We start from the raw sequence: 12,480 nt of genomic DNA on the forward strand, positions 1-12,480 counted from the left end.
GGTGCAGTTGTGCCAATTTGATTTAGTGAGTCCTGAGAACATCCTGTGAACATTCATCACTCCCCTGTGCCCATCTGGAGCACAGGGCCTGTGCCCTCAATGCGATCCCTGGTTTGCTTGTTCCTTTTTCCTTCTCAACTGTGGAATCTCTGGACAGAAGGATTCTATCTCTCATGAAACTGTTTGTCTCAATTTATGACCTCAGGAAAGATTAACTTAGCTCTCCTACCTGCCAGGTACTTTTCAAGGTGCTAGAGATACAGCCCTGAGAAAAACAGTTGTCTTATGCTCATGGAGCTAACATTCTACGGGGCAAGGGTGTGTGGAAGGATAATAGTTAAATAAGGAAACAACTATGTGACACGTGGAGATAAGTGCTGTGGAGAAAATGCAGTAGTGGGGGGAGGAGAGGCAGTGCCAAGGCAGCTGGAGTGGCTACATTTGCAGTTTGAGAAGGCATTTCTAATAAAGTGACATTACATAGATCCACAAAGAAGTGAGGGAGGAGCCATGCATATCAGGGAACTTAGGTGCAACGGCCCTGAGGCAGAAGCCTGTAAGGTGAATTAGAGGAACCGCAATGAGGCCAGCATGGAACAGCACTGAAACAGAGTGAGTTAGGAGATGTGAACAGAGAGGTCTCAGTGAGCCAGATTATGCAGGGCTCCGCAGGCCATAGTACAGGTTTGGGACAGGGACACAAGAGCAGAGGAGTATCACAGACTCACTTGGCTTTTGAGAGGCTCACTCTAGCTGCTCTGTTGAGAACACATAATAGAAGACTGAGCATAGAAGCAGAGAGACCAGTCAGGAGGTTCCTGCAGGAATCCAGGTCAGTAATGGCATATCCATCCTTCCAGTTCATCAGCCCTCTCAGCTCCACAGTTTTCATGACCTAAATTCAAATCTATTACAAACAACTGGCTCCACCTTCTAAATAGTCCTGAAATCTGCCTGCTTCTTATCACAGAAAGCACAATAGTCTATTTGAGTCAGACACAGCCATGGCGGGGGTGCTGCCCTGGCCTTTTGATCTGAATCAACTAGTAATCGCCTTGATGGTCTAGTTCACTTCGTATCCTTGACATGACTATGACTTCAGTCAAAGGTAAACAGATCCATCTTTAGGGGAGATTTTTTGAACTGAGGCGAGGAGAGATACATTCTCCTGTTTTTGATGCCCATCAAAATGTCTTATTGATTTTGTTTCAGAAAGCAAGGATGACATCATACCCTCTTGTTATTTATGATTTCCAAGGGGTTCATGGAAATTTTCTTTTAACCAACCAGGAGAACAGCTTTTTCCTTATAATACAACTTTTTTTGGAAAAAGCATTCCCTGGCCTGTGTTTCATTTTAAAACTAAAAAGGTGAAAATAGATTACAAAAGCTAAATGCCACCAATGTCCACAGGAAGCTTTTTAACCCCATTCCCTGCCTGCTGGGTGCAGACCCTTGTTACACCAGTGCCTGCAGAGCCTGGGTGCTGCCCGGCCCCATCCCACCTCTTCTTGGAGGCACCTTTTTGAGCGCCAGGCTGACTGGGCTGGGCTGGGCTGTAGCCCTTTGTGAGCTTCCAGCTCCATGATGTTGTAAAACAGCCTAGCTTTTAAGTCTTGGGCTCCACTTGAAGTTTATATATAGAAGGAATTTGGAAGAATGAATCACATAAACCATGTTTATCCAGCCCTATGCTTCTCTTGTTGTTGTTTTTTGGCTTAACAAAAGGAGTTTATTTGTCTTACATACGAAAAAGTTCAAGGGTTGGTTCAGCAAACCAACAATGTCATAAAAGCCCAGATTATTTCTATCTTTTCACTCTTCCACCCTTATTATTTCCATGATATCTTCTCCCAAAGCCTCATAGCGGTCATCATCAATGTCAAGGTATGGGCGTGGCTATGGATGTGGTGAGGCTGTGCAGAGGATCAACCCTTTGGAGAAGAGGAAGTAAAGGAAGGGAAAGTCAGGCACCAAAAGGACGTCTCTTGTGGATATTAAAAAGAGATTGGAGAGATCACAGTGATGCAGGTGCTAAAACTACCAAGCAGTGCAGGGGAAGGACCAGTCTAGAGAATACTGCAGAAAAGAGGGGTAATGGATGACAATCATTCATTAACAAGAACATGACTAATCTTAGTGGAAATGTTTTCAGTTTTTCACCACTGAGAATGATGTTGGCTGTGGGTTTGTCATATATGGCCTTTATTATGTTGAGGTAGGTTTCCTCTATGCCTACTTTCTGGAGAGTTTTTATCATAAATGGGTGTTGAATTTTGTTGAAAGCTTTTTCTGCATCTATTGAGATGATCATATGGTTTTTCTCCTTCAATTTGTTAATATGGTTTTTCATGTTGATTGATTTGCATATAGTGAAGAATCCTTGCATTCCTGTGATAAACCCCACTTGATCATGGTGTATGATCCTTTTAATGTGCTGTTGGATTCTGTTTGCTAGTATTTTGTTGTAGATTTTTGCATCTATGTTCATCAGTGATATTGGCCTGTAGTTTTCTTTCTTTGTGACGTCTTTCTTTCTTTGTGACATAGTTGTCTTTGTGACATCTTTGTCTGGTTTTGGTATCAGGGTGATGGTGGCCTTGTAGAATGAGCTTGGGAGTGTTTCTCCCTCTGCTATATTTTGGAAGAGTTTGAGAAGGATAGGTGTTAGCTGTTCTCTAAATGTTTGATAGAATTCACCTGTGAAACCATCTGGTCCTGGACTTTTGTTTGTTGGAAGATTTTTAACCACAGTCTCAATTTCAGTGCTTGTGATTGGTCTGTTTATATTTTCTATTTCTTCCTGGTTCAGTCCCAGAAGGTTGTGCTTTTCTAAGAATTTGTCCATTTCTTCCAGGTTGTCCATTTTATTTGTATATAGTTGCTTGTAGTAATCTCTCATGATCCTTTGTATTTCTTTTTTTTTTTTTTTTTTTAAAAAAAGAACATTCAGTCAACTTAATTTTTTTTATTTTTTTATTTATTTTATTTTTTGCTGTACGCGGGCCTCTCACTGTTGTGGCCTCTCCCGTTGCGGAGCACAGACTTCGGACGCACAGGTTCAGCGGCCATGGCTCACGGGCCCAACTGCTCCGCAGCATGTGGGATCTTCCCAGGCCGGGGCACGAACCCGTGTCCCCTGCTTCGGCAAGCGGACTCTCAACCACTGCGCCACCAGGGAAGCCCGATCCTTTGTATTTCTGCAGAGTCAGTTGTTACTTCTCTTTTTTCATTTCTAATTCTATTGATTTGAGTCTTCTCCCTTTTTTTCTTGATGAATCTGGCTAATGGTTTATCAATTTTATCTTCTCAATGAACCAGCTTGTAGTTTTATTGATCTTTGCTATTGTTTCCTTCATTTCTTTTTCATTTGTTTCTGATCTGATCTTTACAATTTCTTTCTTTCTGCTAAATTTGGGGTTTTTTGTTCTTCTTTCTCTAATTGCTTTAGGTGTAAGGTTAGGTTGTTTATTTGCGATTTTTCTTGTTTCTTGAGGTAGGATTGTATTGCTATAAACTTCCCTCTTAGAACTGCTTTTGCTGCATCCCATAGGTTTCGGGTCACCGTGTTTTCATTGTCATTTGTTTCTAGGTATTTTTTGGTTTCCTCTTTGATTTCTTCACTGATCTCTTGGTTATTAAGTAGTGTATTGTTTAGTCTCCATGTGTTTGTATTTTTTTTACAGCGTTTTCCCTGTAATTGATATCTAGTCTCAAAGAGTTATGGCTGGAAAACATACTTGATATGATTTCAATTTTCTTAAATTTACCAAGGCTTGATTTGTGACCCAAGATATGGTCTATCCTGGAGAATATTCCATGAGCCCTTGAGAAGAAAGTGCATTCTGTTGTTTTTGGATAGAATGTCCTATAAATATCAATCAAGTCCATCTTGTTTAATGTATCATTTAAAGCTTGTGTTTCCTTATTTATTTTCATTTTGGATGATCTGTCCATTGGTGAAAGTTGGGTGTTAAAGTCCCTTACTATGACTGTGTTACTGTTGATTTCCCCTTTTATGGCTGTTAGCAATTGCCTTATGTATTGAGGTGCTCCTATATTGGGTGCATAAATATTTACAATGGTTATATCTTCTTGGATTGATCCCTTGATCACTATGTAGTGTCCTTCTTTGTCTCTTGTAATAGTTTTTATTTTAAAGTCTATTTTGTCTGATGTGAGAATTGCTACTCCAGCTTTCTTTTGATTTCCATTTGCATGGAATATATTTTTCCATCCCCTCACTTTCAGTCTGTATGTGTCCCTAGGTCTGAAGTGGGTCTCTTGTAGACAGCATATATATGGGTCTTGTTTTTGTATCCATTCAACCAGTCTATATCTTTTGGTTGGAGTATTTAATCCATTTACATTTAAGGTAATTATTGATATGTATGTTCCTATTACCATTTTTAAAATTGTTTTGGGTTTGTTATTGTAGGTCTTTTCCTTCTGCTGTGTTTCCTGCCTAGAGAACTTCCTTTAACATTTGTTGTAAAGCTGGTTTGGTGGTGCTGAGTTCTCTTAGCTTTTGCTTGTCTGTAAAGGTTTTAATTTCTCCATTGAATCTGAATGAGATCCTTGCTGGGGTTGTAGCTTTTTCCTTTTCATCACTTTAAATATGTCTTGCCAGTCCCTTCTGGCTTACAGATTTTCTGCTGAAAGATCAGCTGTTAACTTTATGGGGATTCCATTGTATGTTATTTTTCCCTTGCTGCTTTTAATATTTTTTCTTTGTATTTAATTTTTGATAGTTTGATTAATATGTGTCTTGATGTGTTTCTCCTTGGATATATCCTGTATGGGACTCTCTGCACATCCTGGACTTGATTGACTATTTTCTTTCCCATATTAGGGAAGTTTTCAACTATAATCTCTTCAAATATTTTCTCAGTCCCTTTCTTTTTCTCTTCTTCTTGGACACTTATAATTCTAATGTTGGTGCATTTAATGTTGTCCCAGAGGCCTCTGAGACTGTCCTCAATTCTTTCCATTCTTTTTTCTTTATTCAGCTCTGTGGTAGTTATTTCCACTATATTATCTTCCAGGTCACTTATCCGTTCTTCTGCCTCAGTTATTCTGCTATTGATTCCTTCTAGAGAATTTTTAATTTCATTTATTGTGTTGTTCATCATTGTTTGCTCTTTAGTTCTTCTAGGTCCTTGTTAAATGTTTCTTGTATTTTCTCCATTCTATTTCCAAGATTTTGGATCATCTTTACTATCATTATTCTGAATTCTTTTCCAGGTAGACTGCCTATTTCCTCTTCATTTATTTGGTCTGGTGAGTTTTTACCTTGCTCCTTCATCTGCTGTGTGTTTCTCATTTTGCTTCACTTACTGTGTTTGGGGTCTCCTTTTTGCAGGTTGCAGGTTCGTAGTTCCCATTGTTTTTGGTGTCTGCCCCCAGTGGCTAAGGCTGTTTCAGTGCGTTGTGTAGGCTTCCTGGTGGAGGGGACTGGTGCCTGTGTTCTGGTGGATGAGGTTGGATCTTGTCTTTCTGGTGGGCAGGACCACGTACGGTGGTGTGCTTTGGGGTGTCTGTGAACTTAGTATGATTTTATGTAGCCTCTCTACTTTCTTTTTTTTAACATTTTTATTGGAGTATAATTGCTTTACAATGGTGTGTTAGTTTCTGCTTTATAACAAAGTGAATCAGTTATACATATACATATGTCCCCATGTCTCTTTCCTCTTGCATCTCCCTCCCTCCCACCCTCCCTATCCACCCCTCTAGGTGGTAACAAAGCACTGAGCTGATCTCCCTGTGCTATGCGGCTGCTTCCCACTAGCTATCTATTTTACGTTTGGTAGTGTATATGTGTCCATGCCACTCTCTCACTTTGTCCCAGCTTACCCTTCCCCCTTCCCATATGCTCAAGTCCATTCTATAGTAGGTCTGCGTCTTTATTCCCATCTTGCCCCTAGGTTCTTCATGACCTTTTTTTTTTCTTAGATTCCATATATATGTGTTAGCATACGGTATTTTTTTTTCTCTTTCTGACTTACTTCACTCTGTATGACAGACTCTAGGTCCATCCACCTCTAGGCAGCCTCTCTACTAATGGGTAGGGTTGTGTTCCTGTCTTACCAGTTGTTTGGAATAGGGTGTCCAGCACTGTAGCTTGCTGGTCATTGAGTGGAGCTGGGTCTTAGCATTGAGATGGAGATCTCTGGGAGAGCTTTCGCTGTTTGATATTATGTGGAGCCGGGAGGTCTCTGGTGGACCAATGTCCTGAACTCGGTTCTCCCACCTCAGAGGCTCAGGTCTGACACCCGTCCAGAGCACTAAGACCCTGTCAGTCACACGGCTAAGAAGAAAAGGGAGAAAAAAAAGAAAGACAAAAATAAAAAAAGTAAAATAAAGTTATTAAAATAAAAAATAATTATTAAAAATAAAATGAAAAATTAAAAAAAAGAAAGAAGAGAGCAACCAAACCATTAAACAAATCCACCAATGATAACAAGTGCTAAAAATTATACAGAAAAAAAAAAAAGAACGAAAAACGGGCAGACAGAACCCTAGGACAAATGGTGAAAGCAAAGCTATACAGACAAAATCACACAAAGAAGCATACACATACACACTCACAAGAAGAGAAAAAGGAAAAAAAAATCTATATATTAAAAAAAAGAAAGGAGGAAGAGAGCAACCAAATCAATAAACAAATCTACCAATGATAATAAACTCTAAATACTAAACTAAGATAAACATAAAGCCAGGAACAAATTAGATGCAGAAAGAAAACCCCAAGTCTACAGTTGCTCCCAAAGTCCACTGCCTCAATTTGGGATGATTGGTTGTCTATTCAGGTATTCCAGAGATGCAGGGTACATCACGTTGATTGTGGAGATTTAATCTGCTGCTCCTGAGGCTGCTGGGAGAGATTTCCCTTTCTCTTCTTTGTTCGCACAGCTCCCGGGGTTCAGCTTTGGATTTGGCCCCGCCTCTGCGTGTAGGTCGCCTGAGGGCGGCTGTTCTTTGCTCAGACAGGATGGGGTTAAAGGAGCCGCTGATTCGGGGGCTCTGGCTCACTCAGGCCGGGGGAGGGGGAGGGAGGGGTACGGAGTGCGGGGCGAGCCTGCGGCGGCAGAGGCAGCGTGACGTTGCACCAGCGTGAGGCACGCCGTGCGTTCTCCCGGGGAAGTTGTCCCTGGATCCCAGGACCCCGGCAGTGGCGGGCTGCACAGGCTCCCGCGAGGGAGCTCGTACACAGGCTTCTTGGTGGCGGCAGCGGCGGCCTTAGCGTCTCATGCCCGTCTCTGGGGTCCACGCTGATAGCCGAGGTTCGCGCCCGTCTCTAGAGCGCCTTTAAGCAGCGCTCTTAATCCCCTCTCCTCGCGCACCAGGAAACAAAGAGGTAAAAGTCTCTTGCCTCTTCGGCAGCTCCAGACTTTTTCCCGGACTCCCTCCCGGCTAGCCGTGGTGCACTAACCCCTGCAGGCTGTGTTCACGCCGCCAACCCTAGTCCTCTCCCTGCGCTCCGACCGAAGCCCGAGCCTGAGCTCCCAGCCCCGCCCGCCCCTGGCGGCCGAGCAGACAAGCCTCTCGGGCTGGTGAGTGCCGGTCGGCCCCGATCCTCTGTGCGGGAATCTCTCCGCCTTGCCTTCCGCTCCCCTGTGGCTGCGCTCTCCTCCGCGACTCGGAAGCTTTCCCCCTCCGCCACCCGGAAGCTTTCCCCCTCCGCCACCCGGAAGCTTTCCCCCTCCGCCACCCGGAAGCTTCCCCCTCCGCCACCCGGAAGCTTTCCCCCTCCGCCACCCGGAAGCTTTCTCCCTCCGCCACCCGCAGTTTCCGCCTGCGAAGGGGCTTCTAGTGTGTGGAAACCTTTCCTTCTTCATAGCTCCCTCCCAGAGGTGCAGGTCCCATCCCTCTTCTTTTGTCTCTGTTTATTCTTTTTTCTTTTGCCCTACCCAGGGACGTGGGGAGTTTCTTTCCTTTTGGGAGGTCTGAGGTCTTCTGCCAGCGTTCAGTAGGTGTTCTGTAGGAGTTGTTCCACGTATAGATGTATTTCTGATGTATTTGTGGGAGGGAAGGTCATCTCCACATCTTACTCCTCTCCCATCTTGAGGGTCTCCCCTCACTTCTCTTGTTAATCCTCATTCCTGAAACCTGTGTGGAGCTTTTTACAATAATTAGTCACTTAAGGTTTTATTTACCTGTCCTGTTGTCTTGGTGTTTACTGTCTCTTTCCCAGGATAGTGACAAGGAAATGAAAAGGGCCCTTGACACACTCTCTATGTGGTCTCCGCAGCTGTAGTTGGCAGAGAGGGATTTCTGGTTCACAGCAACAAAATAGAGGTTCAGGTGGCCAGTTTGGTTTCTTGGCTGAATTTTCATGTGAGTTTCTGTCTCTGGGCTACACTTCATCTCAGGGGTGCAAAGGATTGCTAGACATGGTAAAACAAAGGCAGGGATGTGGCCAGCGATGTGTGGTAATTATAGAGAATGGTTTTCAGGAGAGAGAATGGCTTCCCCAGGGACACCCCACCTTATCATGGAACACTGGTGTAGAGTCATTGAATGATGTGTGATATTAACATGGATTGTCCAAAACACCGAGGACAGGGAAGATGTGCCATGAAAGAGAACCGTCTGGGAAAACATCCTTACCTCTCGAAGCCTCAGTTTGTCCATCTCCAGCAGACGGGGAGGAATGTGTGCCCAGAGGTCCCGAGGCTGGCACTCAGTCATGTGTATGAATGCTGGCTCTGGTGCCTGAAATAGCTGGGGTGCAGCAGGTGGTGATTCCCACACACCTTCATGCTCCTTGGTCTTCCACTCCAGACTCCTCACTCTGCGCGGTGCAGAGGGCGCCTACTCAAGTCACACAGCCTTGAGCTCGAATACAGGCTCTTTTTTTCCATGACTGTCTTTGCGAAAATTCTCTCACTTTTACAAGCCTGTTTCCTCTTTTGTAAGAGGGCAAAAGTATCTGTCTCATTGGGTTGTTTTGAAGGTAGAAAAATACTAGGAAGCATTGAACGTATTTCTAGTTCATTGTTATACTCAATTCATGGTAACTATTATTACTTTTAGAATAAAATACCTCTCAACTGCAGAAATGCCTAAAACATATTGATATTTTTCTTTTTGATTTCTAGAACTGTCGTATGCCAAATGCTCTTGGGATATAAAATTCTAATTTTGTGGAAATCAATTTGTGGGTCAAAGGGTTGGGAAGAAAGAAACATTTTGTTCTGTTTTTTCTTCTTTTACTCTCTTCTCACAAAGGAAGAAGCTGATCACTGGCAACCCTAATTTAAAATAGTACTAAACATAAAGTCCAAGTGACAGTGCTTATTTATTCTGGGGCTTTAAAACTATGCATAGTGAAAAGTGTCCTGGACCAGGGGTCAGCAAACTTTTTCTGAAAAAGACCAGATGGCAAATACTTCAGACTTTGCAGGCCATACTGTCTCTGTTGCAAATACTCAACTGTCTCATTTTAGTACAAAAACAGCTGTAAACAATACAAAAATGTTGAGAATGGTTACGTATCAGTAAACCTTTACTTACAAAAACAGACAAAGGGCTGGATTGGGCTTGTGGGCTGTAGTTTGCGAACTCCTATCCTAGATTACACAGTTCAGCTTCCTATTAGCTGTGTGACACTGGCTTGTCACGTTCTCCTGCTGTACCGTACGATCCTCGTTTCAAAAGAGGGTCAGTCTGAAGATTCTAAAACAGTATGAAAATGAATATATGCAAACAGATCCAGCACAATGCCAAGCATGAACTAATGGAACACACTCTGGTCTTTTATGCCTTTTATCCACGTTTCTATTCTTGATTAGTTAAATTCTGGAGTAGTGAAGGCATTTTATGTCATCTATTTGTAGTGCCATGTACTGTGTTGAGAAAGACTCTGAGACTGTCTGGGCTTGGCTGGGAGGCCCATTCGTGGCTGATGGTCCATTCTTGGGTTATGCTCTCTTCCTGTTTCCCTTGTTATGCTCTTTGTAGTTCTCTTATTCAGTCATTTTCCTTTGGTTTCTTCTCTCCGCTTTGTCCCTATTTATTATCTTACAACACCTTTGCATTCATTTATACTGGGAAGTGCTGGTATTTATAATGCTGGAGTAGGGAGCAGATGTTGGCGTGACCGTGTCTTTGGAGTTTTCTTTGGTTTACAGTCTAATTTTAATTGGATGATTAATCAAAATGTGCATTTTCATGGCTCAGTATTTTCTTAAGAAAGATGAGAAAAATGTTTCTACATATATGTTTGTGAGATGTTGTCAAATTCTTTCATTTTCTGAGATTCGTCTGTTCTGTTCTTGGCCCCCAGAATTATCATCCTGAGTGGGATGAAGATGATGAGACCACATAATTTTCCCTGGCTTTCCTCATGTGCCTCCCACTGCGGGGTGGGGGCGGACTCCATCCATGCAGAGGGCAGGGAGTGCTGGTCCAGTCCTACAGAGGCTTCATGTGCAGGTCAGTGTTTCTGGAAAAGATTCCTTTTCTGTGTTTGTAAAGTTAGGCGGTTGCCACAAGACTGCATTTTGACACCAGTGCAGAGTTCAGGAGTCCTGAAGACCACCCTATGTTTGATAATTCACTAGCAGGACTGATAGAACTCACTGGAATCTGCTCTGCTCGTGATTATGGTTCATTACAGTAAAAGGACATGGATTAAAATCAGCCAAGGGAAGGGAAGTGGGGGCAGAGCTGAGAAGGGTTCCAAGCAGGGAACTTCCATCTATCTCCTCCTGGGGGAGTGTGGTCGGTGTTCACTCCTGCTAGTAGCGCTGTGTGTGATCATACGCACACAGGATTGACAACTAGGGAAACTCACCTGGGTGCTGGTGTCAGAGTTTCTCCTGGATCTTGATCACGTAGGCAAGGTTGACCAACCTTTGGTCTCCAGCCCATCCAGAGAAAGAGTGATGCTGCAATGGCCCAAAGCCCCCAGGGTGCGGGCGACCTTCCTGGCTGGCAACACTCTGTGTGCTGTCACACATCTTTGCTGGGAGGAACTGGTGCTGCTCTTAGTTCCCCTGGTACAGGACAACAGGAAGCTCTGCACTGTAACCCTCCTGGGCTCAGCTGTCTCATCTCTGATTTTAATCTGTGTCCTTTGACTGTAAAAAAAAACTACAAACATGAGGATAACAGCTTTCAGCGAGTTCTGTGAATCCTTTTAGTAAACCAGGGGGTGGTCCTGGGAACCCCCAGCCTCTGCGGTTTATGTCAGAAGTGGGAGTGGTATTGGGAGCTGCCCTTCTAACTCGATAGTTGGTGTTAAAAGTGGGATTCACAGGCTTCCCTGGTGGTGCAGTGGTTGGGAGTCCGCCTGCCGATGCAGGGGATGTGGGTTCGCGCCCTGGTCTGGGAAGATTCCACATGCCATGGAGCAGCTGGGCCCATGAGCCATGGCAGCTGAGCCTGCACGTCCGGAGCCTGTGCTCCACAACGGGAGAGGCCACAACAGTGAGAGGCCCGCGTACTGCAAAAAAAAAAAAAAAAAAAAAAAAAAAAAAGTGGGATTCACTAGACTGACCCTGTCTCACTGAAATATGTGGTTTAGGAAAAATAAGAGTGAGGTGGTGGGGACTGAGAAACATTTGATTTCTGGAAGGGCTTGGAGTCACCCATGGTATGAAAATGCAGCTGTGCTACAATCAGTTAAAGGAGGAAAAAGTTACCAATGGAATTCAGAAATGATAGATTCAATTTTTGAGTAGCTGGCTCACTGCATAAAGAAATGCAAAGTTAACTGTAAATAAGCCACATATACAATCCCTTAGCTATTGTATTTTTTAAGAGTTAAAATGAAAATAAAGTATTGGGGAAGATCCTGATGCTGGGACAAGCTTGATTTCCAGCAAGTCTGAACTATAGCCACTAGTCTCAAGGCTGCTACCAAAGGGAAAGTCTTACTGAAATGCCAGACAGCTAAGAAGTTTAGCATGATTTGTAAGAGAATGAGGAAAGACAAAGTAAGAGTCAAGGGATTTATTCCAGCAAGTTGGAAAACTTTGAATGGTTATTAAGAAATGAGGTTTTAAAAAAAGTGAACATTGATGGGGAAAACAAAGGATTTAATGTAGCACTATCAGAGACTGCGTGGGCAGACAGTAGCCCGGGGTGCTTCCCCAGCATGGAAAGGTCCAAAATAAATCTACTATATTTGCCATACTTTGGAAGAATTAAAAAAGTCAGAAGGCTCAGGTGACAATGAGAAACTTGGACTTGAATTGTCTTGGTCAATGTTCCTACAAGCTAATCAGTGTAAGCATTGACTAAAGGGCCAGGGCTTTTTGTCCTGACTTCAACTTTCTCTTTCCTACCTGATGCAGTGGTCACAGAACCAGGGCTGCAACAGCAGATGCTGAGAGCAAGCACAATTCCAAAATAAGAAACTGTTAACTTTATCTTTAAATCTTATGTCAGAATTCCTAGGGATTCTTGATTTCAGCCTCTATATGAAAATTAGAGGAATTAGTGGAATCCCCATTTGGAAAAATTGGGGTTGAC

Source organism: Mesoplodon densirostris, chromosome 9 (assembly GCF_025265405.1).
Source record: "Mesoplodon densirostris isolate mMesDen1 chromosome 9, mMesDen1 primary haplotype, whole genome shotgun sequence".
Classification (NCBI taxonomy): domain Eukaryota; kingdom Metazoa; phylum Chordata; class Mammalia; order Artiodactyla; family Ziphiidae; genus Mesoplodon; species Mesoplodon densirostris.